Raw genomic sequence first — 15,971 nt, 5'->3', positions numbered from 1 at the left:
GCGGTAAGTCTTGGAACAGACAGGGCCCCTGCTGTAGCAGATCCTGTCTGAGCGGTAGAGGCCATGGGTCCTCTGATATCATTTCTTGAAGTTCTGGGTACCAAGCTCTTCTTGGCCAATCCGGAACCACGAGTATCGGTCTTACTCCTCGCCTTCTTATTATTCTCAGTACCTTTGGTATGAGAGGCAGAGGAGGGAACACAAACCGACTGGTACACCCACGGTGTCACTAGAGCGTCCACAGCTATCGCCTGAGGGTCCATTGACCTGGCGCAATATCTCTTTAGCTTTTTGTTGAGGCGGGACGCCATCATGTCCACCTGTGGCCTTTCCCAACGGTTTACCAACAGTAGGAAGACTTCTGGATGAAGTCCCCACTCTCCCGGGTGTAGGTCGTGTCTGCTGAGGAAGTCTGCTTCCCAGTTGTCCACTCCCGGAATGAACACTGCTGACAGTGCTAGTACGTGATTTTCCGCCCATCGGAGAATCCTTGTGGCTTCTGCCATCGCCATCCTGCTTCTTGTGCCGCCCTGTCGGTTTACATGGGCGACTGCCGTGATGTTGCCTGATTGGATCAGAACCGGCTGGTTTTGAAGCAGGGGCCTTGCCCGACTTAGGGCATTGTAAATGGCCCTCAGTTCCAGAATGTTTATGTGTAGGGACGACTCCTCACTTGACCAAAGTCCCTGGAAATTTCTTCCCTGTGCGACTGCGCCCCAGCCTCGAAGGCTGGCATCCGTGGTTACCAGGACCCAGTCCTGTATGCCGAATCTGCGGCCCTCTAGAAGATGAGCACTCTGCAGCCACCACAGTAGAGACACCCTGGTCCTTGGAGACAGGGTTATCAGTTGATGCATCTGAAGATGCGATCCCGACCACTTGTCCAAGAGGTCCCACTGGAAGGTCCTTGCATGGAACCTGCCGAATGGAATTGCTTCGTATGAAGCCACCATTTTTCCCAGGACTCGTGTGCAGTGATGCACCGATACCCGTTTTGGTTTTAGGAGGTCTCTGACTAGAGATGACAGCTCCTTGGCTTTCTCCTGCGGGAGAAACACTTTTTTCTGTTCTGTGTCCAGAATCATCCCCAGGAACAGTAAGCGTGTGGAAGGAACCAGTTGTGACTTTGGAATGTTTAGAATCCAGCCATGCTGTTGTAGCACTTCCCGAGATAGTGCTACTCCGACCAGTAACTGCTCCCTGGACCTCGCCTTTATTTGGAGATCGTCCAAGTACGGGATAATTAAAACTCCCTTTTTTCGAAGGAGTATCATCATTTCTGCCATTACCTTGGTAAACACCCTCGGTGCCGTGGACAGTCCAAACGGTAGTGTCTGGAATTGGTAAAGGCAATCCTGTACCACAAATCTGAGGTACTCCTGGTGAGGAAGGTAAATGGGGACATGCAGGTAAGCATCCTTGATGTCCAGGGATACCATGTAATCCCCCTCGTCCAGGCTTGCAATAACCGCCCTGAGCGATTCCATCTTGAACTTGAATCTTTTTATGTATGTGTTCAAGGATTTCAAATTTAAAATGGGTCTTACCGAACCGTCCGGTTTCGGTACCACAAAGAGTGTGGAATAGTAACCCTGTCCTTGTTGAAGTAGGGGTACCTTGACTATCACCTGCTGGGAATACAGCTTGTGAATTGCCTCTAGCACATCCTCCCTGCCCGAGGGAGTTGTCGGTAAGGCCGATTTGAGGAAACGGCGGGGGGGAGGCGCCTCGAATTCCAGCTTGTACCCCTGAGATACTACTTGAAGGATCCAGGGATCCACCCGTGAGCAAACCCACTGATCGCTGAAATTTTTGAGGCGGCCCCCCACCGTACCTGGCTCCGCCTGTGGAGCCCCACCGTCATGCGGCGGATTTGGAAGAAGCGGGAGAGGACTTTTGTTCCAGGGAACCTGCTGTGTGTTGCAGCTTTTTTCCCCTTCCTCTGCCTCTAGACAGAAAGGACCCGCCTTTTCCCCGCCTGTTTTTCTGGGGTCGAAAGGACTGTACCTGATAATACGGCGCTTTCTTAGGCTGTGAGGGGACATGGGGCAAAAATGCTGACTTCCCAGCTGTTGCTGTGGAAACAAGGTCTGAGAGACCATCCCCGAATAACTCCTCACCCTTATAAGGCAAAACTTCCATGTGCCTTTTAGAATCTGCATCCCCTGTCCACTGCCGAGTCCATAAGCCTCTCCTAGCAGAAATGGACAATGCACTTATTCTAGATGCCAGCCGGCAGATCTCCCTCTGTGCATCTCTCATGTACAAGACAGAGTCTTTTATATGCTCTACGGTTAGCAATATAGTGTCCCTGTCTAGGGTGTCAATATTTTCCGACAGGGAATCTGACCAAACAGCAGCAGCACTGCACATCCACGCTGAAGCAATAGCTGGTCTCAGTATAACACCAGTGTGTGTATATATAGACTTTAGGATAGCCTCCTGCTTTCTATCAGCAGGTTCCTTTAGGGCGGCCGTATCCGGAGACGGTAGTGCCACCTTTTTAGACAAACGTGTGAGCGCTTTATCCACCCTAGGAGGAGTTTTCCAACGTGACCTATCCTCTGGCGAGAAAGGGAACGCCATTAGTAATTCTTTTGAAATCACCAATTTTTTATCGGGGGAAGCCCACGCTTCTTCACACACTTCATTTAATTCTTCAGATGGGGGAAAAACTATTGGTAGTTTTTTCTCCCCAAACATAATACCCTTTTTTGAGGTACCTGGGTTTATATCAGAAATGTGTAATACCTCTTTCATTGCCTCAATCATGCAACGAATGGCCCTAGTGGACATTAAATTTGACTCATCGTCGTCGACACTGGTATCAGTATCCGTGTCGACATCTGTGTCTGCCATCTGAGGTAGTGGGCGTTTCAGAGCCCCTGATGGCCTTTGAATTGTCTGGGCAGGCATGTCGTCAAATTTTTTATGTAAGGAGTCGACACTTGCACGTAATTCCTTCCATAAGTCCATCCACTCAGGTGTCTGCCCCGCAGGGGGTGACATCACATTTATAGGCATCTGCTTCGCCTCCACATAAGCCTCCTCATCAAACATGTCGACACAGCCGTACCGACACACCGCACACACACAGGGAATGCTCTTAAAGGAGACAGGACCCCACAAAAGCCCTTTGGGGAGACAGAGAGAGAGTATGCCAGCACACACCAGAGCGCTATATAATGCAGGGACTAACTGAATTATGTCCCCTTATAGCTGCTATAAGTTAAGTTATACTGCGCCTAAATTTAGTGCCCCCCCTCTCTTTTTTATCCTTTCTGTAGTGTAGACTGCAGGGGAGAGTCAGGGAGCTTCCTTCCAGCGGAACTGTGAGGGAGAAATGGCGCCAGTGTGCTGAGGGAGATGGCTCCACCCCTTTTTCGGCAGACTTTTCTCCCGCTTTTTTCTGGATTCTGGCAGGGGTAATTACCACATATATAGCCTCTGGGGCTATATATTGTGGTTATTTTGCCAGCCAAGGTGTTTTTATTGCTGCTCAGGGCACCCCCCCCCCCCACCCCACCCCCCCCCCCCCCACCCCCCCCACCCCCCCCCCCCCCCCACCCCCCCCCCCCACCCCACCCCCCCCCCCACCCCCCCCCCACCCCCCCCACCCCCCCCCCCCCCCACCCCCCCCCCCCCCCCCCCCCTCAGTGACCGGAGTGTGAAGTGTGCATGAGGAGCAATGGCGCACAGCTGCAGTGCTGTGCGCTACCTTGGTTAAGACTGAAGTCTTCTGCCGCCGATTTTCCGGACCATCTTCTTGCTTCTGGCTCTGTAAGGGGGACGGCGGCGCGGCTCCGGGAACGAACACCAAGGACGGGTCCTGCGGTCGATCCCTCTGGAGCTAATGGTGTCCAGTAGCCTAAGAAGCCCAAGCTAGCTGCAAGCAGGTAGGTTCGCTTCTTCTCCCCTTAGTCCCTCGTTGCAGTGAGCCTGTTGCCAGCAGGTCTCACTGTAAAATAAAAAAACTAACATATACTTTCTTTCTAGGAGCTCAGGAGAGCCCCTAGTGTGCATCCAGCTCGGCCGGGCACAGAAATCTAACTGAGGTCTGGAGGAGGGGCATAGAGGGAGGAGCCAGTGCACACCAGATAGTACCAAATCTTTCTTATAGAGTGCCCAGTCTCCTGCGGAGCCCGTCTATTCCCCATGGTCCTTACGGAGTCCCCAGCATCCACTAGGACGTCAGAGAAAAAACCTTGCAAAAATAGAATATCCTGAAAGAAAATGTTTGTCAGCGGGAAAGAGAGAAAAGAGAAATAGAACAAAACAACTCTTGTTCATAACAAATCAATTACAATGATGGTCTTTCTGCAGTCCTTTAGTACGCTCAGGTAGTGTCCAACAGTGCCACCTCTCAGTCTTCACGGGACAGAGTCTCTGGTGATACTTTTGCGATCTCTTTGCCTTGCTCTTTGAATACACAGTTCACTTAGAACACACAGTTCACAAACTCGATGAATGTGAGCAATAAACTACTTTGTCAAGAGTTCTCTCCGGGTCAGCGGCCTTCTTGCAGTGGGACGAGTGGACCCAAATCTCTCTTTCGGCGACCTTTAGTGCTGTCAACAAATCTTGGTATGGTCCTTACCTCCCGTATATTAGGGCAACCTGAGCGTAAGGACAATCAGACAGTCTCTTGGTTCATATTCATAACAGTTAGCATTTGGCATACCAGCAATCAACAGTTTCAAGTTCTCAAATGCTGGCTCATCTCAATAAGGTACTGTACTGTCACCTCATTGGTGTATTTCTGATCATTGTGCGGATCAATCATGACATGAGGCTGTCTTCCAAAAACAACCAAAAAGAGACAAATACCAAAACAAAAACAAATTTCGAAGAGGGTGATTCGTTGAGTGAAGATCTGGGAGTGGTTCAGAAGCTACATAATACTAGTGGCAGTATCTATTATGACAATAGTACAATTTCAGGCTTTGCTCCTACTTCCAGGGGTATCCTTATCTACACACAAATTTCTGCGCAAATTTTCTTTGCGGTAAACACAGCAGCATCCGTGGCGGCAGGAAATGCCTCTACCCAGTTTGAGTAAACATCAGTGCACACCAATACATAACAATAATTCCTTAAGGGTGTTAACTGTACGAAGTCGATTTGTATTTCCTGAAAAGATCCGTCTGCAGGAGTGATATGGGATGGCTCTGTTGGTATTGCTTTACTAATATTCTTCCTCAAGCAAGTAAGACAGGTCATTGCTCTCTTACCTGTATGAGAATAGAATCCTGGCGCACACCAGTAGGCTCTCATCAGCCTGCACCTACCTTCTTTGCCTAGATGAGTCAGACCGTGTGCCACCTCAGCTAGACTTGGATGGTATGCTCTGGGGGCTACTGGCTTACTGTGTCCACCTGCCCACAGTCCTGAGGACTCCTGGCCATACCCCTTTGTCCTCCAGACTGCCTCTTCCTGCAGGGAACACAAATTTTTGTATCTCAATTTAACTATCGTGTGTTTGCAGTGTAGAGTACCATGAGCATAACTCAAAAAAGAAAAAATAAACATCTCTAGAGGAGAGAAAGTAGAAGAGAATGAAAAAGAAAATGTCAGGTTTGCCATTCACCAACAGGCATATCAGTGTCTATACAAAATTTCCCTTCACCAGTATTCCCATTCTCCACCCTTTGTGGATGACAAGGCACACTGCAGTAATATTGGTGTCATCGTGCTGTTGAGATATACTGGGTTTGGGCAGAACTCTGAAGGACCTAGGCATGTGGAGTTTGAACTGTACTTGGGTCCATGTATTGTACCACCCTGTGTGAACACAAAAGATGAAGAGAAAACTGTAGAGAAACAGAATAGAGGTTGGTGACAGATGAGTTTGTAGAGGTGAAGATTTTATAAAAATTTTACAACTGGATTGGGCACTACAAGGAAGTGATTCTCTACTTGGTCTACGCCCCTTAAAAAAAACATTTCTGTGTGTCTTATCTCTACTGGGACTATCCCAGCCATCAATCCAGTGTCCTGTCCATCCTAAGTTCATAGGGAACCCGGTATCTGTGAGATAATTTCCTCTACCTGTGATGGACATGCATTTAGAACAGTGAAATGTAACATTAGTAAGTTGCATTTATTTTGTTCTTCCCATTAGCCGAATCTGTGTTTTCTATATGGCTTATGATTCTTTACTATATGTCCCTTGGTCCCGTCTATGTGTTTAATAATGTGGCTTGTGTTTTCTGTCTAGGGGATCTATATATTGACTATGTGTCCTACTGCTCCTACAATCTCTGACAAAATGCCCTTCCTTCCTACAAGTGTAACATATTATTGACAATTAGGGATCTGGGGTTTGGACTGATAGGTCTTTCCTGTATGTGCCAGTATACTTACCGTCCTCAACCTCTCCACCTGTTGGTCTCTGCGCCTAACACTATTCTTGTGATGTTTAATAGCACACTATCTAAGATTAGCTACCGTGACCCCTTTCCAATTTTGCAAGGAAGTCTGCACCCTGACACTCAATGCCTTATTGAGCCCGTCCATTTGCACAGAGACAGCCACCTCTCATTTGCCGAATTAGTGTTTACCAGTCATCTTATCCAGATGGAGAGTTTTCTATTACTGCAAGAGACAAAAACAAAAAAAAAGTTTAACAAGCTTCTAGGTCATGCGAAGTATTCATTCAATCCTTCTCATCCCGTATTAAGGGTCTGTACATGGTCCATCAAACATTTCAGAGCTCATCTTTACTAGGGGCATTACTAGGAACAAATACTTCTTATATTGTTACTGAAAGAAATACCCTGGGGTTACCTTGTCTCTGTCCGCTTTCCTGCTGGCAAATACTAATGCGCGGACAGGTTTTTTCTCCATTTCTGACGTTACTTTCTGGATTTTTTTGTTTAATTTTTTGGATTTTACTATATATGTACACGAATGATACCATACTTACCTGTTCCACTGGTCTCAGCCACTTCCCCCACAGGCTACTGCTCTTCTTTTACCGGTTGGATACTCCTCTGGGTGCATGAGAAATGGCTGAAAACGATCAGGTCACCTTCTCCTCCTAAATAAAACTTCAACATTCATTAGTACATATATAGGTTACAGTCATATTTTTCATATTTTTTATTATTTTCTATAGTTTGTATGCTGGCCGTAACTGCTTCCACATCTACATAAGGCGGTGTACTTGCATTCTCCTCTTTTTTTTTTTTTCCTACTTATTTATTGTTGCTACAAGTTCAAACAGTTCTTATATTTCCATCCTTGTCTTATATGACTTTGGTTAAACATACCACCTGCAATACCTTAGGATCAAACTCACAAACCCCTCTTGCTGTCACAGGTTTAAACAATTTGTATGTCTGACCCTTTGTTTTGGGGATTTTATCAGACATATTCTTATCTTTAAGTTCTGTAATACCTCTGGTTCAAAGCTGCCCACCTTAGGGAATGGTTCCCTATCTTTGTCAGTCACATGTTCCCATTCAGACAAAAAGTCTTCAATACTTTTTCCTTTAAACTTCGCTGACCCCATGGGCCGCGGCTCTTCAACCTGAACCCTGGTTACAAAACGTCCCTTACTTGAGCAACTGGCTCACATAATTGTGGGCCTTTTCCCACAAACACCAAAATACTCAACATAAGGTAACGGTGAAAGTTCTCCGAGCGCTCTTCACCCGCTCACCGCCCACGTTAGCCAGTACTACCATACACTGTCGATAGCGAAGGCAATGTACCCAACTTAGGGCCCTATGTGACCTATATTTACTGGAAGTTTTTAGGAATAACTTACCCTTTCCAGTAAAGTATCGGCCGTTGGAGATTTTCCTGAGAGAGACCAGCGAAAACTCCCTATGCACTTTAATATACACAAATCACGCTTGCGTATGCTCTATACAGCGCTGATGATACCGCGATTTTACGCAAAAGCTCGTAAAAAGGATATCACGTTGCGCTATATATCGCACCCACAAACGCGCGGTCCAATCGCACAGCGTATAGGTACTTGTTACTTATCTGCCGTACGACCACTGGAATCGAATCACAAGCTGCGAAACCTCAGCCGGAGCGTATCAAAAAAAAAAAATACATGGTTCACACAGTTCATAATTCACAATTCCCTACCATGCTCCTGTGTAAGTCTCCTCACAACTTACGTATTAAACCTTATACTAACGTGAGTCAGCCGCCTCACGCCACCAAGCCTCCACTCACTTGATGTACCAAACGACGGGATCCCGCATTACGGGGTTCGAATTTCACTCACTCCTACGTTCGCTCACTCAGGTACACTTTGTTTTTTCTGTACAGAAAATTAGGATTCATTCAAGTTGGCAGCTTTACCCCCAGAGGCAATTAAAAAAAAATATTTAAACTAAATTTTGTTTTTATACTAAATTTCTTTAGAAACCGGGTAGTTTGGTGCTATTGTAGCGTGGCTACTGTACCACCTTTAAACTAAACTAACTATTGTGTAATTTGTACTTAGCGACCGTATTCTTACGCAATTTGCGTAAACACGCGACCGTGCTTACGCCGCGTGTGCAGTTCCGTACTTTGTCCGAGACACGTGTACAAAACCGTACGTCCGCAATAGCACAAATCATACAATTTCTATAAATGTGAGCAATATTAACTATAATTGCTCACTTAACACAACAGACATTCTTTCTGTATAAACCCTCTTTCTACTGGGCCAGAACTGCGTTTTGTGATTTTACTCTTACTTCCTTAAATACTTATTTTAGTTTTAACTATATAGTAACAAAAATATCTCCGGTTTCACACAGATCTATAATGACTCTAGCAATAATCAATAATTTAAATGATATGATTCAGATTGGATAGCCATCTTGCAGAACATACACTGATATAAACACCCACATAATTATAGTAATATTGTATATATGTATCATTCACTGGTCTCCTATGAAACTAATTTACCCATTTAGTGCTTCTAATTTGCATATCAATGCTGTGTGCTTTTGGCTGCCTGTAAACGTGGTTTTCACTAAGAAAAAGCAGTTACACAGGTTAATTTGCATTTCAATGGCTATCTTATAGTAAGCAGAGTTACCTAAATCCTAGAGGTAAAAGAAAAAAAAGAAAAAAACTTTGTTTTTTTTTATCTGTGTGTACTTCTTACATCAAGTATTCATCTCACTATTAACTTTCACTAAGCCCCATTGAAACTATTTGTAATTGACTATGGCATGTGTTAAATAAATGCATTGGTAACTCATAAATTGTGTTTCATGTGACCAAGAAAAGCTGATTATTCTTGAGCAGACTGAAAATCAGTCATTTAGAAATATGACCTTCCCAAAATAGCCGCTGCTCCTCCCCCTTCCACATCCATAAGGGTTACACAAAATGGTGGACAGGCCATGTGGTTAGTCCAAAATGGAGGACAGACCATGCGGCTTCCTTTGTCACAAAGAAATCACACACCATGCAAGCACCTGAAGTTATTTTAGGCCTGAGTTAAAAATAAAAACTATATCAAAGCTATGCAGCAACTTTTAAATATACTTTTAAACCTGCTTAAACAGATAAACATTCCAATCTGAATCAAACACAATATGACTTATTTGAACCTTGTTTTGCAACAATAAAAATAAATTTTAGCATCTTAAATATTATGAGAAACGCATTGTCCTTTAAATTTCATATCAGCATCTTACTAATAACACAACACAATACATGTGGATGTGATTCGTCAGCATTTTGCGATGCGTCCATCATTAGCCGGTCGATCACAGCCGCGTTTGTAATGTACAGTGCATCATTAATAACGTGATATCCCGTGAGAGCCCCCATATATGAATGCCAAATTGATTTCTCACAAATATTTAAAATGCCCGCTCTAATATATATTGTAAATGCCTGCACCTCTTACTACCATATACGATAAAAGTGCGCTGTACATCGCAAAACACTGTATCCCATAAGAGAAAACAATACACCCACACATTATCTGAGTTCCAAAGCTCATTGATGTATATATTTGTTGTTAAAAGGGTATGGATTCAATATATATTACAAAGTACAGTATACCTATAGTTACATCGTTACAACTCACACAGTAAGCAGTTAGAACATAGTTACATAGAGTTACATGCAGTTACATACAATTAGTTACATGCCAGCGATACAATACCATTATCCTTAAGTTATATAGATTCGTCTTTCCATATCACTCTCTCTCTCTGTAAATAAATACAGGAACTGATCTGCTAGCAAGTCTATCATCGTCTGAGACCACACAGCCACTCTGAGACCAAAAAAATGCAAGTGAGCTCCAGTGTAATCAATATGTTATCTAGTTTCTGGGGGAGGGGACTCATGAGTCACCAGTTTCTTTGCATATGCTGATCAGGTTCAGCCCTGAAGACTGCCAAAGGGCTGGCATGAGTTCCCTGTATCATTCATTGTTCTAACAAAGTGATTTAAGCTTTTATACATTCAATCATAAACTATCCGCTGCAATGTCCTACAACTTAATAACAAGTATCAAATTAATCTACACACCAATCTGCTTGTTTTAAAAGTAAACATGACAGGTGTATCTGGTTCCGTTCAAATAATACACATTCATGACATTAATTCATTAGGTGATTTTAAATAACCATGATGTCTGGCGCTTGATATTATTATAATTATGTACTGTATGAAATAAGTGTCGAATCCATCTCTGTGGCATGTCCGTGTAAATGCGTGTTACCATATATTGCTGTGCTCGCTGCGCATATTTGCAAGTATAGCGACTTAAATGTGTGTAGTTTGTATGTTCTCTTTATGTAATATTTTTGACTTTGACAGTGTACACACCTAAAGATGGTCACTACACTACAATAGATCATTGATCACTTCTGTAGATTATATGTCAACATTAGTTTGCAGAAATGTAGTCACCAACTCCTGGCAAAAAACATTTGCTTATTCTTTGAAATAATGACCAGTTGAAAAATACCAAAGTAAATATCAAAATGGCAAATCTAAAACATTCCATAAGCTATTTTAATAGATAAATGTACTATATACATCCACTGGCATAACAGCATTTACAGAGTTGAAGGCTTGGTGATTAATGTTATTCAACTTGGTAGTGAATTCCAGGAGTGGGAAACAGCCAAGAGAAATCTTGTAGGCTGGAGGTAAAGGGTTTCAAAATACTTACAAACAAAAATGGGTCTCTGAGGGTAATTTAAATTGATTACTTGTGGGGCACAAGTGAAGGGATTAGTAGAGGGGAATTGCAGTAGAATTTAGGATTGAAGGGGTGATAGATGCCAGATAGATGGTTACAGTAGTCAAGATGGGAGGTGAGCATGAGTTGGCTTGGCAGACTGAGGAAACTATGGTGACAATAGGATAAACCGGATGCAAGGTGGTGACCAGAGGGAGTAGTGCATCTATTTGTGGATGCTGTGCTGCACATAGTATTGGACCATTTACATGGACATTGTAGTGATAGACTTGAAAACACAAGAAAGTACTGAAGAAGAGGATAAGACAAACATTTGAGTGTTATCAGCAAAAGAGTGATAGTGAAAGGAGAATGATTTAACCCAAAGAAAAAGTTGTGCCTAAAGCAGAGGTCTGTTAACAGCCTTGTAGGACTCACATAGATAATGGAGGAAAGGATGGGATATATATATATATATATATATATATTTATGAGATCTCGTAGACTTACCTTTGATAACTCTTTGAGGTCCATAGGGGAGACAATGGGGTATAGGTGGTAGTAAGGACCGGGCCCCAAACAGTTAAAGCTTTAGGTATCCCAATATGCTCTGGTCCTTCCCTCCTCCAGCTCAGGCTCTTCAGTTTTGTCAGCAAGCCAAAGGCAGGTGCATGATAGGAGAGAAGGAAGATGTGGTACACTGTACACACAAGAACACACTCTCGCGGACAGAAGGGAACCGGTGACCAAGGAAAAGAAACCCTTGAAGCCAGGTGAGTCAGGGTGGGCACCCTGTGGACCCTATGGACCTCGAAGAAAAAGTTAAACAAAAGGTAAGTCTACCGTAAATCTCCTTTTCTTTTGCGGGTTCCATAGGGCTCCACAGGGGAGACAATGGAGATGTCCGAAATCAGTCGTTTAAGGGAGGGGATGCTCTTGAGTGTATAGGAGAATCCAGCATACAAATAAAACATCCTGGGAGGCGCTTGTATCAAAGGCATAGAACCTGAGAAAGGTGTTGACAGAAGACCATGTGGTCGGCTTGCAGAATTGTTCGGCAGACGTGCCATGGCAGGTTGCCCACGAAGGACCCACAGAGCGAGTAGAATTAGCAGAGACTGTATCCAGCACAGGGAGGTCAGCCTGAGTGTAAGCCTGTGAGATAGCCATGCAAAGCCATCTGGCCAGAGTCTGTGTCAGCATCCAGCCCCTCTTCGTTAAAGGTGAAAATGGGACACCACCTTGGGAAGGTAGCCAGGGCGAGTTCGAAGAACAGCCCCGTCTCGATGAAAGATCAGAAAGGGAGAGCATCAAGATAGCGACCCCAAATCAGACACCTGTCTGGCCAATGCGATAGCCAGAGGATAAAGAGTCTTTGCTGTTAACCATTTGAGGTCCACCGAGTACAGGGGTTTAAACAGAGGTTCCTGAAGTACCACTGACAAATCCAACGGAGCCACTGTGAGAGGTTGAATATGGAGGACACCCTGCAAAAAGGTGCAAACATCCGGCAGTGGAGCAATACTGCACTGGAACCAGATTGACTGAGCAGAAACATGCATTTTTAGAGAGGCTAGACTGAGTCCGAGATCCATTCCAGCTTAAAGGCAAGCAAGGTTTTGAGGAACTAAAAACCAGAGTGTCAGAGTCTTGCAGCGCACCACTGAAAGTATGTATGCCACACACTGTAATAGATACGGGCGGGGACTGGTTTCCGCACCCTGAGCATGGTCTGGACCACAGAGCGAGAGAAACCTTTGGACCTTAGGAGGGATAACTCAAGAGCCATTTCGTCAAAGACAGATGGGCTAGGTCCGGGTGCAGACAGGGACCCTGAGATAACAGGTCTGGGCGAAGAGGGAGTAGAAAGGAAGCATCTAAGGAAAGACTCTGTAAATCTGAGAACCAACGATGCCTGGGCCACACTGGAGCTACCAAAAGGACGGATCCTCCTTGCTTGAACTGCAGAAGAAGGGAGACCGGGCGGGGGGAGGGAAACATACGGTAGTACAGTAGACTGTCCACTGCACTGCCCGAGCGTCCATGAAAAGCTGCTACATGGGAACTTTGTGGTTGTGTCATAAGGCCATGAGGTCCTCGTCGGGCTTGCCCCATTTGTCCACCAGACGTATGAAGGCCTCTGGGTGTAGAGACCACTCGCCGGAGTGCACATCGTGACGGCTGAGGAAGTCTGCTTCCCAGTTGAGGAAACTTGGGATGATGGCCGGAAGATTACGTTCTGCCAATCAGAGGATGTGAACCACTTCCTGCATCGCCAACCGACTGCGAGTGCCTCCCTCATGGTTGAGGTAGGCCACCGCCGTGGTGTTGTCGGACTGGACCTGAACCGGTCTGCCCTGGAGAATGTCCTGTGCCAACATGAGTGCTCTGTAGACAGCTTGTAGTTCCTGAATGTTGATTGGTAAGAAACTTTTGGTGGTAGTCCAACGGCGCTGAAAGGAGTGTTGACTGGACACTGCCCCCCAGCAGTGGAGACTGGCATCTGTGGTCAGGAGAACCCAATTCGGAATACAGAAGGGATGACCCTTGTGCAAGTGGGATGTGTGGAGCCACCAAGTTAGAGACCGATGAACTTCTGGAGATAGGACCATTGTTTGGGACCTGATCAGATGTGGTTGTCCGTTCCATCTGGATAAGATGAGGTGTTGCAGGGATCTGGAGTGGAACTGGGTGTACTCCACCATGTCGTAGGTGGACCCCAAGACCTGCATAGCTGAGTGTACTGACATTTTGACTGCTTATAGGAAAATTTGTTGTACCAGAGTTTAGGAGAGCTCCCATTATGCACCATCCTCTGAGAAGGCAGAAGGGATGACTTTTTCCAACTGATGAGCCAGCCATGCTTCTGTAGGAAGGCAATGGCCAGCTGAAGATGGCAGTGAAGGAGCTTGGGAGAGTGTGCAAGGATCAGCAGGTCATCTAGGTATGGGAGTATCCAGCTCGCAATGGCTTTGGCCACCCAGGCAGCGACCATAGCGGGCCAAGTAATCACTTCTATAAGGGAATTAACAGATTTGAGGCAGGCTTCAATCTTCCTATCTGTAGTCTCCTTTAAAGTAGATGTGGTAGGGATAGGTAAAGTTTTCACCAGATGGGCCTCATGGGAATCCATAGCTGGGGGAACCTTCCACTTAACACAGTCAGTTGCTAGAAAAGATTAAAATGAAGCTAGGCACTTCGGCAGCTGAAACTTTTTACTAGAGGTATTCCAAGCTTTATGAGTTCCGTAAAAGGCTCAGACTGAGGAAATTAAGCTTTAACTACCTTCTGGCACTTAAATAGCTGGGCCTTCTTTGGTTGAGGAGCGGGCTTCTCCTTCTATTTGGAGAATAGATTTGACGTCTCTTACCAGCGCAGATACATTTAAGGTAGACTGACGCTCCTCTTTTCCTGAGGGGGACTCTGCCTCACCAGACGACGCCTCAGAATCTGAAAGCTGTGTAGATTGTGAGGATGGCACAGCAGACCTAGTGGCTTTAGTGGGCAAGGGTGTGTCACCCTATAACATCTGTTGTAAGGCAGAAGTAGTACCTAAACTTTGTACTGAGTTAGAAAGCATGTCTACCCAGGGAGGGATCAGAGCTGTGACCGGCTTAGCATGGTGCACCTGCAGTGGTGGGGGAGCCACTGTGAAGGTTGCCAGGCGATCAGCTATCTGTGTTAGGAGCTGTGAGAAGGAAGCCCAGGGGGAAGCCTCGACAGGAGCTGGAGGGGCAGGCTGGTTAGGTGGGATATAGCAAGATAAACATAAACCATCCTGTACAATGTCCTGAGGGGATACACCAGCTGAACAGGACCTGCATGAGACCAATAGAGGTCCAGCAGCCTAGACATAGTTGCAAGAGTGGTATAGTACACAATATGTAATAAAAATCTGCGCCAGTATGTTTGCCCTGGTGATCTAGTGGAGTCCCAGACTAACCTGTGTCCACATCAGCCCATCCAGCCTGTCACCTGAGACCGGAGGGAGGACTGCATACAAGACGCGGGTTCCCGCCTTACCTGTCCCCTCTGTGCTAGCTGTAGTCTGGGGTCCTCTTTGGGAGCCGTACTAGACTAGCTGTGCTCCCAGGCGGAAGTACCAGGCCTGAGTTTCGGGAAGGCAGGGGGTGGTGGAGCAGCAGCGCTGCTGCTGTTCCAGAAAATAGAAAAATAATAAAGGAAATAAAAAAGCTTGGCCTTCTTAATAGCAGCCCCACTGTTTAGACGGGGATGCGGCTCCTGCCAGCACCAAAACTGAAGAGCCTGAGCTGCAAGGAATGGAGCATCTTGGAATACCTAAAGCTATAACTGTTTGGTGCCCGGTCCTTACCACCACCTACACCCCACTGTCTCCCCTGAAGAGCCCTATGGAACTCGAAGAAGTAAGACACATTAAAAAGAATAGTTTGATAGGATATATACCATCAATTTCACAGCTAACGAATTCACCCCCCCTACTTATTCAATTGTGGGCTGTTTTTGCCAGTTTTAAGGCATTTTCACCAATGCCTTTTCACTTTTTTAGTGAAAAGGCATTGGTGAAAAATGCCTCAAAATCGGAGGATCCACACGTTTTTTGCTCCTCTTGAATTGTTCACCTAGGCCAGGCATGTCCAAACTGCGGCCCTCCAGCTGTTGTGAAACTACATATCCCAGCATGCCCTGACACAGTTTTGCTGACAGAGAATGCTAAAGCTGTGTCAGGGCATGCTGGTATGTGTAGCTTCTCAACAGCTGGAGGGCCGCAGTTTGGACATGCCTGACCTAGGCGAAAAAATGTCCCTGCTGTTGAATAGGGCGA

This window comes from Pseudophryne corroboree, chromosome 6, assembly GCF_028390025.1.
Source record: "Pseudophryne corroboree isolate aPseCor3 chromosome 6, aPseCor3.hap2, whole genome shotgun sequence".
Taxonomy (NCBI): Eukaryota; Metazoa; Chordata; class Amphibia; order Anura; family Myobatrachidae; genus Pseudophryne; species Pseudophryne corroboree.
The sequence above is the reverse complement of the archived record's forward strand: the minus strand, read 5'-3'. Positions refer to the sequence as shown.